We start from the raw sequence: 22,323 nt of genomic DNA on the forward strand, positions 1-22,323 counted from the left end.
TCTTTGCAACTTTCAAAGGTCAAGGACTACAGCTCCATTCTGGAAATCACTGGTGTGTCCACGACCCCCACAATGACTCAGTGACCTAGACATCACCAACTCACCTGCTGGAGCCCTTTACTACAGGAACATTCCTCTTAGCTTCGGGTTCCCCCACCCTCCAACAAGTCCCTGGCCTGCAAACTCCCCTTTACCTGTCTATCCATCTTCTGGGTCTAACAGACCCCACCAAACTCAACTCGAATTCAGCTCTCCATCTCGTCCCTACGATGTCCCTTCATCCCAGGACCCTGGGACTGTCCCATGTCCTCGTTTAGTCTCTCCAAGCACCGCCTGGGACACAACATCTAAAAAGCTGAGAGACGCCTCAGTCTCTCCCCACCGCTGGTGGGCAGAGGACGCCCCCCCAACCTCCCCCCACAGGTCTCTCTAGACTCAACTCTTAAATTCACAACCTCCACCCCAACCCCTTTTCTCCCCTCACCCCAGCCCCTAACCCTCCGCGGCTTTGGCTATCCTTGCCCTCAAACCCGCTCAAAACACGCGGACGCGGACCCGGCCCCCCCAACCCCCGGCTCGGGTCCTTCCCCTCCCCCTCCCCCTGAGGTGCCACTTACCCCCGAGGCAGGAGTGGGGGAGGGGACAGGAGGAGCGGTGTAGGGGAGGGGGCTTCGGTCCGGGGCGGCTTTCAGCCCCGGGGGGCCGGGGCCGGGGCCAGCGGCAGCGGCGGCGCAGCGTCTCCCCCCGGCGGCGGCAGCGGCGGCGGCGGCGCCGGCCCACTCCCGCAGGCACACATAGGCTCCATTGTCCGCCGGCACCTCCCCCTTTCCGGCACCCCCCTCCCAGTACCGCCCCTTCCCCCTCCCCTCGGCCCTCCCCCAGCCGCACCGCGCCACGAAAGGTACCGCCGGCCCCGCCTCGGACGCGAGCGGAACAGTGCCCCTCCCCCGCTGCTCCGACGTCCCGCCCGGCGGGGGAAGAGGGAACTGCCCCTCCCCACTTCAGCGCAGGGCCCAGCCGCCGGGAAGGGCCCGCCCCCCTCCAAGGGAATGTCACTTGTCCCCCTCCCGAACGCGCGTAATGGTACCAACCCGACCGCTTCCTCCTCCCCCTCCCCAGCCTTCCCGGAGAGGCACCGCCCCCCGAGCCCCGCCCACCAAGTAGCCTCGCCTCCTCGACCCCGCCCCTCCCTCCAATATTTTACTATGGAACCGCCCACCGTCGGCACCACCTCCTGCTTTGCATGGACACGCCCTCCAGGTCCCCTCCCCAGTTCGTCACCCGGCCAGAGGTGACGCCTACTCCCCACCTTAAAGCGGTAGAGCCCCCCTCTTCTCAACTAAAAGAACCTCCCAAAGGGCCGGCGGGGTGGGAGGTGCGGCCAGGGAGGGACTCTTCTTTCTTACACCTTTATTTTCACGTTCACATTCACCGGACCTCCCCACCGCCTCCTGCAGCACCGGGGAGCAACACGGTGGAAAAGGCGCGGAGGGGGGAAGGGCAATGTGGAATTTGGCCATCTTTGACAGAAAAGAATTGGGAGCTGCCAAAGGAAGGGGTTCTTCCCTCACACTTCCCTGCTGTCCTGGTCCCGGCCTAGTCCTCAGTCTTCAGGGAGACCCCTGCCTATCTCCAGGATGCGGTTCCACCCTAACCCATCCCCTCTCCCGTCCCTGGTCTTCACCCCTCAATCTCTGCACTGTCTTTGCTGTTGCCGGCTTTCTCCCCTCCCAAGAGTGCAGGCCCCTTTCGGGGTTGCACTCTCCTCCACCTTCTCCGAGGCACGTTCTAGCCGTGTCCAGCAGACACGTTGGGTAGTGCAGGGTCTCTTCTTCCTTACGGAGCCCGCCCCAGCCCCACTCACGCACCGCTATCTAGTGCCTATAGAGAACCTCTGCCCAGATCCTAGAATCGCTTCATAACCGCTTTTTTAATCACTTCCCTGGTTTTTGGAAGGCCTGTGCTTTGGAGAGCTCAAACCCCAGGCATTCCGGCACTGCCCCCTGTGAAGTGAGAGGGTAACCCATTAGATTGCACTTTTCTCAGAAGGAAAAATGACGGCATCATGGTGAGCGCATGTTGCTGAATAAAGCTCAGATTCCGACTACTCCTGTTTTATCTTTGTGGCCCTTGTTGCTGCTGTGCCCAGCTGCTATTACAGACCTGTCTGCTCCACAGCCCTCCCCAGAGCACACTGTTTAAATCTCTGTGTTTGTGCTTTGTAGAGTCTTGATCTAAGATGTTTCTGTAACTATGTGCACTGGCCCCACAGCTTTTCTCAATCAGTTAAGTGAAGACCGCCTATGTTATACTGTACTTCGTATTCTCCCTGAAGATAGACGGAGGCAACATGGCCAAGAGAAGCAGATAAAATTTCCTTCTGTATTTGCCTCCATCACCAAGTTTTAACCAGGTACTTATTTCTAAGAAATGTTAGTTTCCCTGTCTAGAAAATAGGAAACGTTCCTTGTGGCAATCTTTTAACAAATGGTGCTGGTGGTAAAGGATGGTACATCCTCAGTCGTGTCTGACACTTTGTGATCCCATGGACTGTAGCCCGCCAGGCTCCTCAATCCATGGGATTTCCCAGGCAAGAATACTGGAGTGGGTTGCCATTTTCTTCTCCAGGGGATCTTCCCGACCCAGGGACTGAACCCTTGTCTCCTGTGTTGGCAGGCGGGTTCTTTACCTTTGAGCCACCAGAGAAGCCCAAAAGGATGATACAGGAGAGCCCTAAATGATAAAACTTTGGAAACAATTTAAAACTCTGGGCTGGTCATGTAAGTTTCTATACCATGGCTCCCCAGCTTAGATTCTATAAAAAACTGTTTTTTTTCATAGCAGATGTTTTCTCTTTGTCTTATGTTATGACTGAGCATGCTGTGCTGTGCTTAGTCACTCAGTCGAGTCTGACTCTTTGCGTCCCCATGGACTGTAGCCCCCCAGGCTCTACTGTCTACGAGGATTCTCCAGCAAGAATACTGGAGTGGGTTGCCATGACCTTCTCCAGGGGATCTTCCCAACCAAGGGAATGAACCCAGGTCTCCCGCATTGCATATCGAAAGGAAAAAGGCAAAAGCAGGTATAAATATAAATTTAAGATCAATTGAAGGATTCCTAATGGAACAATATTACAATGCTTTTTGTCAAGTTTTGGTAATAGAATATTTGTTGAAACATAATAAGGACCTCTGTAAAAAAAAAAATGGTAGGAGGAAAGTCAGGTCTGGACATATGAAAAGATAATTCAATCCAGAAATATGCAAGAGGTATTTACAATTACTAATGTAGATGGAAAGAAGGGATTCACAGACTTATCTGTAAGAGAAAACCACTACTAAAATAAACTCTGGGCTAGGGTGTTCCAGACCAGATCACCTCTGCCCAGATAGGTTAAAAAAAAAAACAAGCTCATTATAAGAAGTCTTAACCATTTTACAAGGCCTTACACCCTCACTTAACTATATATGTCAAAGTTTGGAATTATTTACTGAACCAGAAGAAAAAGCAAATGAATATTAAATGTGCAACACCAGGCTAAAAGAGCAATAATACTGAGAATTTAAGCAAGCTGAAAGTCATGAAATTCAAAGGTTAGAGACTCCATAGTAATGGTAATTCAGCTACATTGCACATGGGATAGAAATGCATTTATAATATTATTTACTGTGATGAAGTAGTTTATCTATTTTTATTAGTTTTTTTCCCTCTGAATTTTCTAACTTCCATGCATCTGCATCTCACTTGAGAAAGAATTCTATTTTACTGGGTAGGGATCTAGCATGCTGTTTATACATAAACACTAATTGATAATGATGAAGTCGTTGTGAAAAGCATCCTTTAAATAAAAGCTTCAAACTATTTCTCTTACTGTAGAAATTCTAAGATAAATCATTTTTTAATCCAAATGTTAATAAACAATATTATTTTTAATATTGTTAAAAATAAAAGCTTTCAACACTAAAGAGATCTGGGTTTGATTTTTTACTTTCTGAAATGTGCTTCTCCTAATGATGATAAGCACTCACTGTGATACAAACATGGATGGTATGTCTGGCTTAGTTCTTCAACTCATCACCGCACCTGTTATTTGTGTGTCACTAGGCTTTTTCACTTGTAAGCTCCACCTTCGAAATGCTTTTGTTCTCTCAGCTTTTGATAAACATATATCTAAATTTCTGGGTTGGAAAGAACCACATCCGATTTTACAGATGAGAATTCTGAGACATAGAAGTTTCATGACTTGCCAAAATTATGCCCATTTTTAGGGGACTAGAATTTAAGTCCAGCACTGTTCTAACCTCCGAGGATTATTCACTCCTAACAATATTTACTATTGTAGGAGAGAATATTAGGTAATAAAATCAAGACTCAGAAAGGCTGAACCCACTCAGTCAGCTGGTGCTAGGGTTAGAAGCATCTTGCTATTTAGTTCAGAAGTCATGTCCAACTCTTTTGTGACCCCATGGACTGCAGCCCACCAGGTTCCTCTATCCATGGGATTTCTTAGGCAAGAATACTGAAGTGGGCTGCCATTTCCTTCTCCAGGAGGTCTTCCCAACCCAGGGATCGAATCTGAGTCTCCTGGATTTCAAGCAGATTCTTTACCACTGAGCCACCCAGGACAGCAAGGGTTATAAGGGGCCCTAACAAATTCTTGTCCTTGGTCAAAGTCCTTAGTTTGTTCATGATTTCCTGCTTCTTATAGTGTTTCTTACCAATTTATCTGTGCTTCCCCAGTAGCTTAGCAGAATCCACCTATGATGCAAGAGCTGTGGGTTTGATCCCTGAGTAGGGAAGATCCCCTGGAGGAGGGTATGGCAACCCACTCCAGTATTCTTGTCTGGAGAATACTGGAATACTATTTCAGTATTACTACCAGGAATACTACCAAGATAGTAATTTATGACTGAAAATGAGGGGTTAGAATGGACCAGCATCTTGACTTTCATAGGTACTACCCAATGCTGTAGTAAAATAGTCAGGAAGGGATTTCTTCTTTAGGCTGCCCATGAAGCAGATTTCACCAGTCCATTTAAGCCAATGAGAAGTTCCAGAGCTTCATCCCTGCCAGGAATATTGAGGGCTAATTGTCCCATCTCCTTTCTTCCTGCCACTCCAGCTGGGGCCATTGGCACTCTGATGTGAGCTTGGGTCTTGTTCTATGTCCCCACATATCTGCTTTCCACAACCCGGGCATCAGAGGCACTCTATCTGTAAACGCTCTGACAGATCTGTCATGTGACACTCATTTCCCTTTAGAAGGTACCACACTCACTCCTACCCTCCTTGCCTGCCTTCTAGAAGCCAAGCTTTGTAACACCCAGTCTGCAAACCCACTTCAGTACTTTTGCCTGGAAAATCCCATGGACGGAGGAGCCTGGTAGGCTGCAGTCCATGGGGTCGCTAGAGTAGGACACGACTGAGCAACTTCACTTGCACTTTTCATTTTCATGCATTGGAGAAGGAAGTGGCAACCCACTCCAGTGTTCTTGCCTGGAGAATCCCAGGGACGGGGAAGCCTGGTGGGCTGCCGTCTATGGGGTCGCACAAAGTCGGACACGACTGAAGTGACTTAGCAGCAGCAATTGATCGATTACTGTGATATTGAATGGTTTGCCTTGGAAACGAACAGAGATCATTCTGTCGCTTTTGAGATTGCATCCAAGTACTGCATTTTCGGACTCTTTTGTTGACCATGATGGCTACTCCATTTCTTCTAAGGGATTCCTGCCCACAGTAGTAGACATAATGGTCATCTGAGTTATATTCACCCATTCTAGTCCATTTTAGTTCGCTGATTGCTAGAATGTCAACGTTCACTCTTGCCATCTCCTGTTTGACCACTTCCAATTTGCCTTGATTCATGGACCTAACATTCCAGGTTCCTATGCAATATTGCTCTTTACAGCATCGGACCTTGCTTCTATCACCAGTCACATCCACAACTGGGTATTGTTTTTGCTTTAGCTCCATCCCTTTATTCTTTCTGGAGTTATTTCTCCACTGATCTCCAGTAGCATATTGGGCATCTACCGACCTGGGGAGTCCCTCTTTCAGTATCCTATCATTTTGCCTTTTCATACTGTTCCTGGGGTTCTCAAGGCAAGAATACTGAAGTGGTTTGCCATTCCCTTCTCCAGTGGACCATAAGAATCAAGATTGCCGGGAGAAATATCAATAACCTCAGATATGCAGATGATACCACCCTTATGGCAGAAAGTGAAGAGGAACAAAAAGCCTCTTGATGAAAGTGAAAGAGGAGCGTGAAAAAGTTGGCTTAAGCTCAACATTCAGAAAACTAAGATCATGGCATTTGGTCTCATCACTTCATGGGAAATAAATGGGGAAACAGTGGAAACAGTGGCAGACTTTATTTTGGGGGGCTCCAAAATCACTGCAGATGGTGATTGCAGCCAAGAAATTAAAAGACACTTACTCCTTGGAAGGAAAGTTATGACCAAACTAGATAGCATATTCAAAAGCAGAGATATTACTTTGCCAACAAAGGTCCATCTAGTCAAGGCTATGGTTTTTCCAGTGGTCATGTATGGATGTGAGAGTTGGACTGTGAAGAAAGCTGAGTGCTGAAGAACTGATACTTTTGAACTGTGGTGTTGGAGAAGACTCTTGGGAGTCCCTTGGGCTGCAAGGAGGTACAAGCAGTCCATCCTAAAGGAGATCAGTCCTGGGTGTTCTTTGGAAGGACTGATGTTAAAGCTGAAACTCCCAATACTTTGGCCACCTCATGCGAAGAGTTGACTCATTGGAAAAGACTGATGCTGGGAGGGATTGGGGGCAGGAGGAGAAAGGGACAACAGAGGATGAGATGGCTGGATGGTATCACTGACTCGATGGACATGAGTTTGGGTGAACTCTGGGAGTTGGTGATAGACAGGGAGGCCTGGCGTGCTGCGATTCATGGGGTCACAAAGAGTCGGACACGACTGAGCGACTGAACTGAACTGAACTGAATTGATCGATATAGAAGTGCCAATTCCTCTTCCCCAGCTTTCCAGTTTAGCCATAGTCCATCATGGCTCAATGAGAAACAACCTATATGTTCCACGTGCTCTAACCATTTCTCCTCTAGATCTCTTGGTCTTCAGGCCGGTTCTTCACATCTGTCCTTACAGTCTCATATCTCCTTTCTTCTTCAGTTTCCACTAATTCACTATTTCACTTATTCTTAACCTCGTTTCCAAGAATAATTCTCTGCAAGTATTTCTACTATTTAATTTCATTTTCTTCTGCTAGATCTTTCTCCAGGAATTTTGCCCATCGGATATACCTATTTTATTTTTCCCGGGTTCTGCCTTCACTACTAAAATCTTCCCATTTCCCACAGTCAGTCTCTTCCCAGCTTCTCTAGAGTTGGAACCCAACTACTGCAGCTTTGACCTCACTTCCATGGTTTGAGTCCAGGTTGCTCTTACTAGCCACACTGCCTTTTGGAATCCTTGACCACCTACCATTCCAGCAATTGAAATTCCTATGGCTGAGATATACCCACATTTGTTTTCACTCCTGGGCTAGCAGACATTACTAGAAAAAAAAACCCATGAAACCAAAAAAAAAATATGGATCTCAATCAAATTTCAAGTGATGAAACTTCAATCGAACTTTATTGGGTTTTACTTGGCAATCCTTTTATGCATCCTCAATTGCCTCCTATATCATTTCCTACAGCAGTTATTCCAAACTTTGTCTCCTACTTCTCCTACACTGCAAGACCAACCATGTCATCTCATCTCAACTTGGAAGGGTTTTGCTCAGTTATCTGTCTGTCTTCCATTTACTTACTCTTTAGAATCTTTAGTAAAATCTTTCTTACACAAATACTCTTTTCCCCCTTTTCTTTTCATTCCCACTTTATCTACAGGGTAACCTACATTCTCTCCCATCACAATTCCTTTTCTTCCACTGTAATTAACCCAACCATCTAACCAAAATCCTTTCTCCAATATGGCCAAACCTAATCACCAAATCCATCCAATGACTATCCTTTCCTTACTCTCTTACGGTTTGAACTCCAAGATACAAAGATATTCTTGTTTCGTCTAGTCCCCATCCCCCAATTTTATTGAGATATAATTGACATATAACATTGTGAAAGTTTAAGGTATACATATAATGATTGAATATATGTATATATTGTGAAATAATTACCACCTTCACTTTAGCTAACATCCATCACCTCACATAGTCACGATTTGTGTATGTGTGATGAGAACTTTTAAGACCTACTCTCCTAGCAACTTTCAAATATACACTACAGTATTGTTGGTTATAGTCACCTTCCTGTACATTACACCCCCACATCCTATTTATCTTATAACCAGAAGTTTGTACCTTTTGAATGCATGTGTGTGTGTGTGTGTGTGTGTGTGCTCAGTCCCGTCTGACCTGCCAAACTCCTCTGTCCATGGAATTTTCTAGGCCAGAATACTGGAGTGGGCTGCCATTCCCTACTCAAAGGGATCTTCTGGACCCAGGGATTGAACCCACTTCTCCTGCATCTCCTGCATTGGCAGGCGGATTCTTTACCTTTGAGCCACCTTTTGAATACCTTCATACCTTTCTCCCAACCCTCTACCCTCTGCCTCTGGTAATCACCAATCTGTTCTCCGTTTTTGTGAGTCTGGGGTTTTTTGATTTCACATACAAGTGAGATCACACAGTATTTGTCTTTCTCTCTCTGACTTACTTTACTCAGGATGATGCCTTCAAGTTTCATCCAAGTAATGGCAAATGGCATAACTTCTTTTCTATGGTTGAGTAATATTTCACTGTATATATACATATAACATATCTTCTTTATCCATTCATCTATTACTTGGCTATTGTAAACAGTGCTGCTGTCAGCATGGAGGGGCAGATATCACTTCAATATCGTGATTTCATTTCCTTCTAATAAATACCTAGAGGTCTGTCTTCTTTATTGACTTAAATACTTCCTTGACCTGAACATTTCTTGAATGTTCCTTAAACTCCTTGGTTCTTTGATCTTTTCTTTCTCCACTCCTCCCTAGGATTTCTCTCTCTCGTCTCGCTCTCTGAACTTTAGCTATCACCTCTTTGCAGTTGATCAACACATCTGCAGGTTTAACACAGGCCTCTCTTGAGCATTTCTATCCTGCATTTCTATCCACTCAGCTTACCCATCTAGGAGTCAATTTAATACATCAAAAAACAAACTCACAATCTTTCAAAATTATGCACTGTCTCTCACTTAGGCTCGAAACTTTGGAGTAATCCTGACTCAAAATTTCTAGCCGCTATATATTTTACTCAATCATCAGTGTCCACAAATTCTTCCTTAAATCAGTTTCTTGTTTTCTGTTCTCAAGTTGGGACTGTTGTAATAGTTTCTAAATAGACATTCCTGCCTCCAGCTTATCCTCTCAATCAATTCTCCACGTTCTTCCTAAACAGATCTTTCCGAAAGACCTGTGTGTGTATACATATATGTACATACGTGTGTGTGCATATAATCATTTGTGCAGCGCTAATTCCTCTCTAATTATTTAAGCCCTACTTGTTCTTCTGGAACCAACTATCCTAACATCCCCACAATATAGTATAGCAGGAAAAACAGTGGCTTTAGAGTTACCAGGACCTGGATTTGCATATTAGACTGCATTTTACTGGCCAAATGACTTCAAACTTCATAGAAAAAAGATATTATTTTCTTTATCATTAAGTTCAGTAATAGGTGTTTATATCACCTGTTTTAGAACACAACTTAGATATGCAAATGTATAAGATAAATAGTGTGTGTACATGTGTGCAAAGTCACTTCAGTCCTGTCCAACTCTTTGTGACCCTATGGACTGTAGCCCACCAGGCTCCTCTGTCCATGGAATTCTCCAGGCAAGAATACTGGAGGGGGTTGTCATTCCCTCCTCCAGGGGATCATCCAGACCCAGGGATCGAACTTGTGTCCCCTGCAGCTCCTGCATTGCAGGAGGATTTTTTACTGCTGAGCCACCAGGTAAGCCCAATAATAATATCATCTACCTTTTGTTGTAGTTGCCAGTCCTTCCCTATATCCTGAGAGCAGAATCTGACACCTCTTTGTGTTTTGAAGTCATTTAGTTATTGCTACATTTATTGAGCATCTACTAGATGCAGGGCATCTTGAGGGGAACAAAAAATGAATCAGGTACACGATTTTGTCTTCCAAGTATAATCAGACTTATATGGAAGATTCATTCATCGGGGGTGGTTGGGGGGGAGAGAAAATGCTTAATTTACCAGGTACTTTGCAAAGTACCGAAGATTCAAATAAGAAGAGGCCATGTTTCTTGACATTAGAATCTGGGATCTATCCAGTTAGGGATACTGATTAGCAAACATTTATAATCAAGTATAGTAAATACTTGATATTTACTATATCAATATATGCAGCCGGTTCAATCCCTGGGTTGGGAAGATCCTCTGGAGCCGGCCATGGCAACTCACTTCACTATTCTGACCTGGAGAATCACCATGGACAGAGGAGCCTGGTGGGCTACAGTCTATGGGGTTTCAAAGAGTTGGACATGACTGAGTGACTAAGCACAGCACAGCACATAGTAAATGCTATGATATGGATACATACCAGACATTTGGGGCACACAGAGGAGGGGTATCTAAGTCAGACAGCAGAGTCAGGGGACACAATAAGACCTGAGCAGAATCTTAAAAAATGTGTAGCAGCAACCAGGCAAGACTCAGCAATGAGCAAAGGCTTGGCTGTATGAGAATGTATATAAATAACTGCAATACAAGATAGAAAGTAATAAATAAGTGGCAGAGCAGAAGCAAAAAGTGGCAGTCAAGAGGAGGTACATTCTTGGGAGTCGGGTGAGGTGAGCAGAAACTGCTGTGTGGTAGTGGAGGCGTTTGAAGCAATCTGAAGGGTTAAGGGGTCAAGTTCAGACATGCGGTGGGGCTGGATGCCTCTTTGTCCTCTGAGCGTTCTGTGCTGTGCCCTCTACACAGTGACATAGGGCCTTGTTTGCTGTGTTGATGGTGATGATTATGATGATGGTGGTGATATCTAGGTTTTTAAAATGAAGTTGCCTCTTCCCAGACTGTTTACAAGGGGAGAATCATGAATCAAAAAAGCATTTCTCGGTGGAGAGCCTCTCAGTCAGACTGCCTGGCTTGAATCCCAGCTTTCCATTAGAGGGCTGTGTGACTTTAGAAAAATTACTTAACTTCTCTAGGGTTGAGTTTCTTCTTCCATAAAATGGAGTAATGATAGTGTATGGAACAAATGAATGACTACATACAGACATGTAGGAGAGTACCTGGCACACTGTAGGTACCCAATAAACGTTGGTTATTATTATTACATTTGTGCATCTCTGGATTATCCACAATGGGGTTGGCCTTAAGAGAGATTTTAGGAGCACTGAAAGGCCATCACCTCAATACTTCACTTATTGTCATATCACATCTCACTCGCTGGTATCTCTTCAACTCTCCTAATACACTCCTTTAAATTCTGTCATTAGATATTCATACCTTTGGATTTGAGATGTCACTTTCCCAATACCTTGGGAAGGAACATAATAAGGGGACAGCCCTTTGTCACTTTAAAATTTTATCTGGCCAGACCTCTATCCTTCTTAACTGCCAACTATACTGAGGAAATATGGAGAACACAGAAAAGGTTAATTCTGAAACTTGGAGAAACTTTTTCCTCAGAAACTCAAGCTAGAAGGAGATACTCAGAGGGCTTCCCGAGGACAGCAGGTCCTCTGGGATTGGAAAAAGAGGTGAGACAGCAGAGAGAGGCCAAGAAGTGATGAGGAAAGCAAAAATAAGGTCATTCGTGTCAGTAAAGACACTAACTTAACAAACAGTGCTGATCTTAACTTTGGAACTCTTCAATCACCACGCCTTTCTCCTCTCTGTGCTGTGTTTTAGAATAAATAATTTTTCTCAGGATAAATCTTGATTTATATTAATGAAGGAGACCATACAGGTGATCAAGAAACCCCTGGATTTAAATTTTAATAATGACTTTTACATGTTTGCTTTCTGAATTATCAAAAACTAATAAAACACCTACTGTCTGTCTTAATGCCAAATTAAGGAGAGCGAGAATTTCATTAGCGGCTAAAGAAATAGTCCCTCTCAGGCAGCTTATAGTCCAAATGAGGAAGCATAAAAATTAATAACAACTAATTCCTAAATTGTATAACAGATATGACACAAAACTCTAGACTCATGGGAAAGGAAAAAAAAAAAAAAGCAATGAGTAGAGTTTGGAGTAGTAATCGATAATCTGAAGGATCAGATTGAACTGGGCCTTGAAGTAGGTTTTGGGCAGTTCCAAGAGGGGTTGATGACCTCAGGGGAAGAGAGACAGGAGCATGCCATGGACTGAAAGGAGCACAGCACTTGTGTAGACAGAAAATGATAACAAGAAAGGTCATCACCAACAACCATGATGATAGCTGTCATTTATTGAGTATTTAGTATTTGCATGTGCCAGGCACTATTCTAAATACTACGTTTATACTGTCTCATTTAATACACATAATAACGTCATGAGATACGAACTGCTATTCTCATTTTACAGTTGAGGCGCCAGATGCTTCAAGGAGTAAGTGACTGTCCTAAATCATGCAGCTAAGTGGGAGCTGAGTTTAAAACCCAAGTCAGCCTGAGGTGAAAGCTCTTAACCAGCCCACACTACAGCCTCTCTTCAGCATGGGTGTTAGGAAGCAATGGGGCATATGATTGGTTAAATAAGTTGGGAGTTCATTACACAAAATATAATTTAGAGAAAGCATACAAGAGGGATACACGGTGAGTTTTTTAAAAAGCCAGATAAAATAAGCTACAAGGATATATTGTACAACATGGGGAATGTAGGCAATATTATATAATAATTATAAATGGAGTATAGAAGAAGAAACTGTTAGTCCCTCAGTCGTGTCCAACTCTTTGCGAGCTCATGGTCTGCCATAGAATTCTCTAGGCAAGAATCCTGGAGTGGGTTGCCATTGCCTTCTCCAGAAATGGAATATATGTAACCTTAATAATTATGAATCACTATGTTGTATACCTGTAACTTATGAAATATTATACAGCAATTATACTTCAATAAAAAGAGTAACGAAGACCTTAGTATTAAAAAATAACATGCTTATGTTTTCTTCATGGTTTATTCTATTAGTAACTTTCATCTAAAAGATTGTTCATTCTAAATAAAACAATATTGTTTTATTTAGAAAAAGCTAACATGCTTAAAAATTTACAACTTTTTGATGAATAATTTTATACTGTTATTTACTAGTAGCCATTTAACAAAAATATGTGTATCTGAAAATACTAACAAATACTGCATTAGATGTCTGTATTTATCAAAACAGAACCACAGTATGCATGTCGCCATTGTTGTTTATTTGCTGAGTCGTGTCTGACTCTTTTGTGACTCTAAGGACTGTAGCCCGCCAGGCTTCTCTGTCCATGGGATTTCCCAAGCAAGAATGCTGACGTAGGCTGTCATTTCCTTCTCCAGGGGATCTTCCTGATTCAGGGATCTAACCGGTGTCTTCTGCACTGGCAGGCGAATTCTTTACAACTGATGTATATATGTGTTTATATACCCAAATAACTAGCAGTATAAATCTTTATTAATAAAAAAAAGTCACAGTGTACGGAACACTGCTTATGGAACAGGCACCTTCCTTACAGCATCATCCTGAATGAGATTTATAATTACACCCATTTTATAGACAAGAAAACCCAAATGCAGAGGTTAAATGACTGCTCAAGCCTCACAATACTTAAACAGCACATTCCAGATTTGAATGCTAGGCTGGTGGCAACACCTGTGCCCTTGCTACTAACCTATACAACCTCTCTTCTGAGCAAGGGAAAAATTGTGTAAAAAATAACACCACTGCAATTTACATCGTGTCTTTCAAAGCATTTTCATATTCATAGCAACAGCCACCTCTTACAATAACCACGTGATAAGGTTCAGACGATACCTCCATCATCAGTTCAGTTCAGTTTAGTTCAGTCGCTCAGTCGTGTCCGACTCTCTGCGACCCCATGAATCGCAGTACGCCAGGCCTCCCTGTCCATCACCAACTCCTGGAGTTTACTCAAACTCAGTGAATAAAAATAGTAGTTATAGTTATCATTAAAATAATAGTCTCAGTCAGCACTGACTGAGTGTTCCCCATACACCTGGCACTGTGCTAAGGTCTTTAAATGGACTCCATGGATGGTTCAGTAAGATAGGCTCTATTGTTATCCTTACCTTGCCCATGAGGAAATGGGTACTCTCCTAACTGGTGTCAAGAGAGGTTAAGTAACTTAATGAAGGAGACTGGGCTCAGATAAGTTACAGAACTAATTCAAGGTCATGAGATAATGAGTGTGATTCCTGGACCAAAGCACAGACCCCCCAATTCCACATCCACGAAATAGAAATATCCTTTTCATGTTATGAGACTAACAATGAATCCGCAGCTACAGGAAGGACAATTTGAAGACAGAGCTTCAACCAGCAAGAAGAGCAGCTGGAAGACTAATGTGTGGTAAATGTGAGATGATACAGAGCCAGGTAGGATAGTGTGAGGGGGTAGGAAAAGGTGGCCAGGCCAGGGGCTGTCTGATTAAGATTATGCTAGCTCACTTCTGCAGCATGAAAATACAAGAGGAAGGAAGAACAGCATAAGTTTGGCTTCTAGCCATAAAATTTGTGAAAAGAGGGACACTGTGGTCAGAAATAGGAGTGGTTTGAAAATGGCACTGGCCCACAGTGAAATAACACTACATACCAACTAGGGATACAGTTTTGAAAAGTCAGGCAATAACAAGTGTTGTGTGAATGGAGAGATGCTGTAATTCTCATACACTGCTGGTGGGATGGTAAAATGGCGCAGCCACCTTTGAAAACAGTTCTGTAGTTTCTTAAAAAGTTAAACATAAGTTTACCAAACAACCCAGCAATTCTATTCCTGCCTGTTCACAAAGACTTGTATGTGAATGTTCTACAGCAACATTATCTCAATAGCCAAAAGGTGAAAACAATCCAAATGTCCATGAACTGATGAACGGATAAATAAAATGTGGTAGGAGGAGGGCATGGCAATCCACTCCAGTATTCTTGCCTGGAGAATCCCACAGAAGCCTGGCAGGCTACGGTCCATAGAGTTGAAAAGAGTCAGACATGACTAAAGTGACTTAGCACATATGCACACACATAACAATACTGTAAAATATATTCAACAATAAAAAAACCAAGTACTGATACACACGATAACATGGATGCACCTCAAAATCACTTGCTAAGTGAAAGAAAAGAAAAGTGAAAGTGTTAGTCACTCAGTCGTGTCGGACTGTTTGGAACCCCATAGACTGTACTCCTCTGTCCATGGCATTCTCCAGGCAGGAATACTAGAGTGGGTTGCCATTTCCTTCTCCAGCCTATCTTCCCAACCCAGGGATTGAACCCAGGTCTCCTGCATTTGCAGGTGGTTTCCTTAACAGTTGAGCCACCAGGGAAGATGCCAGATACAAAAGACTATAACATTGTATAATGTTATTTACATGGAATGTCCAAACAAAGCAAATCTATAAAACAGAGCAGATTAGTGGGACTGGAAATGGGAATCAACTGCAAATGAGTATGAGGGGTCTTTTTGGGGTGAAGCAAAGGTTATCAAAATGGGTTTTGGTGATAGTTGCACAATACTGTAAATTTACTCCCCAAAAATCATTGAGTCATTCATACACTTAAAATGAGTGAATTCAGGGTATGCAAGTTACATTCAGTAAAGATGTTCTTTAGAAAGGTGAAGCTGGTTTGTGAAGGAAGAGAGTTAAGTTTTGGAATCACAGGTGACCACTGGACACTAAAGTGGAGATGTCCCACCAGGTAAGAGGTACAGGTGCAGAGGTGAAAGTCGAAGGAATAAAAATGGATGAGCTCACACACACACATACACACACACACACACACACACACACACACACACACAAAACAGACACACACAAGAGGAAAGGAAGAAAGAAGATGCCAATGGCAAACCTTTGGTGTAACTACCATTTAGGGGCAGGGATAACAGTTTACCTGGGCTGACATGGTATTCACCCTGGTAGCAACATATCCAGCTAATATTCAAATTTACTTGTATTGTCTAAGTGTACACCTACTAACAGCAAAGGTATGTGCCACACAGCAGGGCAAAGAGTGGGGTAAATCTACTTGGGGGAAAATTGCCGCTAAGTGACTAAAATACACAAGGATAACTGGGAATGGACTGAATATGTTCCCTGTATTTTGGTGCTAAAAAGAACTGCACAAACATTTTTACCCAAATTAGAAATAACATCAGCATTAGGGAGTGCAGTTTTCAAGAGCAATGATATTTCACTTAGTCACTAGCAACCAAGAAGGATGGATACTGCGCTGGGCCACCCCTAGAATCAGACTCTTTGGCCCCAATATTGACTTCTGAATTAGAAGGAAGCAGCAGAGATTCTCAGATAAACAACAACTGCTTTTCCACCTCAGAATTCATGGACCCTTCTTCCTCCTGCCCTAACTCCATCCCTAACCAAAGCTTAGAATTTTGGGGAGGAGACCCTCCCAGGCTAGGGACTAAAGACCCCTTCCCTCCCCTAAGGCCTGACAATTCTTTGTTTCTCCTTCTTTCACATTTCTGGTTGGTGTAAACGAAGCAAAATTAGACTACAGTCCTTGGCTGTGAAAATAAAGGAAAAAAAAAAAATTCAAAGACTCATGAAGCTCAAGATAGAAAAGGAAGCCCAAAATTGAAACCACACTGGCTTCAGGACCACCCACCACCCATACCACTAAGCAATGGGTTCCAAATCCTGGGTCCAAGGTGGATACCGAGGTAGAATTTAGATTGGGTGGGGGGAATAAAACTTAAATTTCACTAACTTCTACTTGAAATTTATAATTCCTTTCAATGATGAAGATAGGCAATAGATCAAGGCAGAGCAACCTATGACTTTAAAGAATCACAGACATTTTCACATCATCTTACAGTTGTGGCAGATATTCTAAATATTGTTTACACTCATCACTATGACAAAATTACAGTAGTTATTAGATCTGCCAATAGACTTTTTTTAAAATTAATGCCCTAATAAAGAAGCACATAAATTACTATATTACAAATTAGAGGCTTTGAATATGTTTGATATTTCATTATTGAGATTATTTCATTATGCACTATTTTTGTATCACTATGTATTTTATTTTACATGTTTAAAATCATGATTCTGTCCATAGGCTTCACCAGACTGCTCAAGGGGGTCCATGTCACAGAAAAGGGGAAGGACTCCCAGGCTGGAAACCAACCCCAGTCCTCATTCACCGCCACCAAAAGTGAGCCTCCCTGGGTGCCTGCAGTCCCACCATTAGTGAACATTTCCTTTGGGTTTTTAAGATTTCCATTAAATTGCAAATACCCCCAGAGGAGAAGAACTTCTCCAAGCGTTATTAGTTAACCCCTTAAATGGGGTTGTTTAGCAGCTAGCTGAGCACAACGCCCTACAATTCAATTAAGCAAGCATTTATTGAGCTTCTGCCACGGGTAAAGGAGCCAGGCTGGGGTACAGGGAGGGAAACCCTGCAAGGCTTCTTCCCTCAAGGGTGCCTGCAATCTAGTAGGAGGCAAAAAACAAGTACAGAAAAGACAAGGGAAGAGCAACGCTAAGGGGAAAGGGCAAAGATCAAAGATCGTCCTAGGGGAGGAATGCCTCAGGAAAAAAGAGACTCCCTCGTGCTCGCATTCCAGAAGGAGTGATGAGTATCCACTCAGTGCCAGGGCCGCGGAATACCACCTTAGTCAAGGTCACTGCCTAGGATTAAGCTAAACGGGTAAAACACGAAGTAAGCTACTGGCATGGAGTTCTCTAGGAGGTATAGGAGGCCGAGGAAGCACAGGGGAGGGAGTGCCTTAGTGCCGGCGGGGGCGGGGAGAGCCTAGTAAGACTCTTGGTTGTGATGAATGTGGCACGGAGGAAGTGACATATGAGCTGAGCCTAGTAGGGTAAGTTTTTTATTTTTTTTTTTTAAGGGAGACCGAGAGAGAGATGGGGGAAGGGAGGAAGAGGGGGGAGGGGCACCGCATTCCTGGCAGAGGTATGTGTAAAAGAGTCTGTTCTGAGAATCCATTTTCAGTGGGAGTTTAGGGATAGCGGAGGAACCTGGGCAGGAGTCGGGACTGGAATTGTATAGCGGGGCGGTTCTGTGTGAACGGACCTTACATTTAATGCTGGGAAGTTTGCATCCTCTTCTTTTGGAACAATCTTAAAGGAGGAGATATTTGAGCTGGGCCTGAAAGCATGAGAAAAATTTCAACAGGTGGAGATGGGGAAGGGTGGGGAGTGTTTCAGGCGAAACGAACTGCATAGCCAGGCCCAGGGGCTGAGAGCATGTGCCTTGGTGAGAACAGTGCTGGAGCCGTGCGGGGTCCAGAGCGCGCGGCACGCACTGGGCGCACCTGGCCGGGGTGGGCGTGGGGGAAGAGGGAGATGGGGGATGCTTGTTAACAGCGCGGGTTCTGGGCCCGCAAGCAGACCTGCCGACTCAGGACCTCTCCCCGCAGGCGCCTGGTTATCAAGCTCCTCTATCCTGATGAGCAGTAAAAGCCGTTTAGGAGAGAAGGCTAAAAGGAAGGTAGGGTTTGAGAACAGGGTAAGAAGTGTTAGTCTCTCTACCATCTCAGCCACCAGGGCAGGGTAAGAATCTGCACTTCAATCGGAAGACAGTGGGGAGCTCTGGAGAATGGAGGCAGAGGGAGAGTGGTATTTATCAAGGCTGTTCTTAGGAAGACAGGTGAGCTGAGGATGGAAAGTGGGGGCCCACATAAGGGCTATTGCAGTACTTCAGGTAGGGGTATTATGATTTAGGGCAGTGGCAGGAGGAAGAGGAGGGGCGTGACAAATGCAAAGACATGCAGGTGACAGAATCTCCACGGTTCACTGGGCAGCTGAGGTGAGTGGAGCAGCTGAGTCAACCAATGACTCCAGGGATTTGAGCTGGGCAGTGAGGAAAACAGTAAGGCCTTTAAAAGCAAAGCAGAAGAGAAGGCACCCTTACTGTAAAGCAGGTGAGGAAGGGAGGTGTTTAGGTGTAAAGTGGTGCTGCAGAGTCAGAGGCCAAGAATAGTGATGATTTTTATTTTAAGGGAGCAGCCCCTGGCTAGCAGGATACAGGATAAGAGCAGGTCACCGACCATCAGGGAGCTGGGGTGGAGGAAGGCCGCAAAGGCTGCCTTCATCACCACTTTGCTGAGCATCCCCTAATAATGCGACAGGCACTCTGAGCTATAAACCCAGTCCTTTCTCTTCTCAGGAGCTCCCATTCTCCTTCTTGATGGAAAAGCAGGTGATAATAAAGCTTAGCACCCACTCATCTCATGGGAGTGCTGCGGAGGGCAACCAATATACATATATAAATAAGTTGAAGGCACTCAACAAGAACAAAGTGTGCTGGAACTGCTAAACAATAATAAATTCAGCCACCTCCTCCGTCATCATAGTAAACAAGGTATCTTCCTATAAAGAAGATGTGGTTAACCAGATCCTAAAATTGAGACCATCTCTAACAACAGACACAGCCTCTAACAACAGGTAATTAAATCCAAACTCTTGATTTTCAAGAATTCCTTCCTCAGAGAGTCTCAGAATGACCCTAATATCTCTATCAAGCTGTGGCCTAGACCAGATGGCAATTAATAAACATGAAAGTTACTTTATCGTCCTCCCTCCCGTTCTTAGTATCAAAGTGTGACTAACATCAGCATCCAAACTACAGGCAGTCTCCACCATCCCCCTAAGCTGTACTCCCTGTCACACCCCTGAGGTCCCTCTCTTGGCAGAATGGTGCCGTATAAAATATTCAGATCCTAGGTAGGATGTGTGCAACCTACACAGGAAAGAAGGCTGTCAGAAAAAAAAAAAAAAACCCAGCTCTCCTAAAATGACAAAGATAGCAAATCCATTTAAAAGGACCACATCTCTAATTATATGTTCCATGCATAGCAAATCTCTTAATAAATCCCACCACAATCTCTGCTCCCCTAAAGACCAGACCTGAGAGGCAATAACTCCCCTCCTCTGTGGTAAAATCCAATTTTCACACCTGGTAAATGAAATAACTCCACTGTGAACCAAGGTCGGGTTGGGGTGAGCCGTTAACAGAAGGTTAGGGGCTGCACATCATGTAACAGCTCTTCTGGGAAGCTCTTCCAGAGACTTGTTCCTTTTATGCCAGCTGATACTACTCGGCCAGAAAACCTCCAACCTCCCAGGTTACAAATGCGAAAACGTTTGTCACCCGGAGTGGTTATAATTGAGCACTCCAGTTCTCGAGTCATATATGTGCAAGGTCTGGCTTTAGTCTTTATCTCTGGTTTGGTATGAAGTTTCCTTACCATTTGTGTACTTTCAGGGCATAAGCTTATACCACATTCCTGACGAATTGACTACAAGAAGGGGTGATGCTACTGAAATTTACAATGGTAAAGGAGTAAAATACCTGAGGAACAAAAAAATGTAAAGCTTGAAAATCCAAGCAGGATGTATACATTGTACAGAACTAATCAGGAACAACAAAGTGGACATCCACAAGGAACACACACACACACACACACACACACACACACACACATTCTTAAAGATAATTGGAATAATCGCCAGAAACACATTTCAGGATACATAAGAATTAGTAAAGGTGACATCACAGATAAGTAGAAAAAGGAAGAATTGCTCAAGAAATACTGAAATAGTTGTCCTACTCTTTGGAAAAATTTTCACATCCTTATCTCACATCATATAATAAAAAATTCCAGTGGGATTAAAGTGATAAACATAAAAATGAATCCTTTTTTTTTTAAACTAGAAGAAAACATAGATAAATATTTATCAGACCTTGGGGACAGGCAAAGATATTCTTAGAATAAAATCAAAGGAAAAAGTAAATAATTCAATAGATGTGACTACATAAAAATGTAAAATTCTGTATGTTTAAAAAATTATAAAACTAAAAGACAAACAACCTAATGAAAAAAATATTTCCAACAAATAAGATTTCAACAAATATGACTAAAAGAAGTTTATGTTCTTGGCATATAAAGAGCTCATACAAAGCAATATGCAAAATGTAAATACCCGAGTTGAAGAAAATTAACAGAAAAAAAAATCACTTGAACTTATGAAAAAATTCATTCTAACTTGTACTCAAAGAAGCAATATAATAAATAAATCATATTTTCTATGCAGACCTGGCACATGATCAACATTTGGTAAATACTCAATGACTTGTTCAAATTAACAAAAAATAAGAAAATCCCAGCGTTCAGGATGTGATCAAATGAGCGCTCTAACATGCAACTTGTAGGATTACATACAAAAGCAGGGGTCAGCAAACTGCTTCTGTAAAGAGCAGACGGTAAATATTGAGGGTTTGCAAGCCATACAGTCTCTTGCAACCACTGGGCTCTGCCATTGTAGGCTGAAAACAGCCAGAGACAGTATGTAAATGAACGAACATGACTGTGTTCCAAAAATATGCTATTTATGGAACTGAAATGAGAATTTCGTATAATTTTAATTGTGTCATGAAATATTATCCTTCTTTTGATTTTCCCCCAACCACTGAAACATGTAAAAACCATTCGGAGCTCAAGGACTAGACAAAAACAGACCATGGGACAGATTTGGCTTATGGATGGTAGTTTGCCCTGTCCTAGAACAGCATTTCTGGCAATCAGGTTGGCACTATACATCAAGAGTCTAAAAAAAGACCACACCCAGGCTTGCCAGTATTAAAATAATCTGGTACAAATAATTTTTAAAATAAAAAATGGAAAGTTTGTACTGTTTTCCCTAATTGTCATGTAATTCCCTTTCTAAGCATTATTTATAAGGAAAAACAAAATAAGGAAACTCAGACAGCTATATATACAGAGAAGCAGCTAAACAGCCAGCAGAATGGGAATGGTTAAATAAACAACCTTGGTTATGTTCATATTAATATATATATGTACATAGAGAAAAGACTGGAGGAAATACAATAAAATGTGAATAGTGCCCTGGATGCTGAGTTCATGAGTGATTTTATATTTCTTTATTCTTTTCTTCTAACAGTTCTCTACAGTAGGTAGTTATTACCCTTGTAATTAGAAAGATACTCTAATATTATATTTAAAATAAACTGAAAAAAATAATCCAGAAACTAGTTTACACAGAACAGTCAGAGAAGGAAAAAAAGAGAAAACCTGTCCAGTGCAACCTAGATGTAAAATCTTGACAAAATCTGCAATG

The 22,323-nt window shown here is 43.1% G+C and overlaps 1 protein-coding gene across 10 annotated transcripts in view; it reads right to left on the bottom strand.

Moving 5' to 3' along the window:
* BCL9 (BCL9 transcription coactivator) overlaps positions 1–22,323 on the bottom strand; it is a 95,876-nt gene that overhangs the window by 24,982 nt on the left and 48,571 nt on the right. For 2 of the 10 annotated variants that reach the window (XM_045166044.1, XM_045166047.1), the window contains exon 1: positions 618–736. The exons of the other annotated variants lie outside the window; for them this stretch is intronic. The gene's annotated coding sequence lies outside the window, so the exon portion shown is untranslated. Of the gene's footprint in view, positions 1–617; positions 737–22,323 lie in introns of those variants that run through there. 10 annotated transcript variants of the gene reach the window in all.

The sequence above is a fragment of the Bubalus bubalis genome, chromosome 6 (assembly GCF_019923935.1).
Source record: "Bubalus bubalis isolate 160015118507 breed Murrah chromosome 6, NDDB_SH_1, whole genome shotgun sequence".
NCBI classification, from domain to species: Eukaryota; Metazoa; Chordata; class Mammalia; order Artiodactyla; family Bovidae; genus Bubalus; species Bubalus bubalis.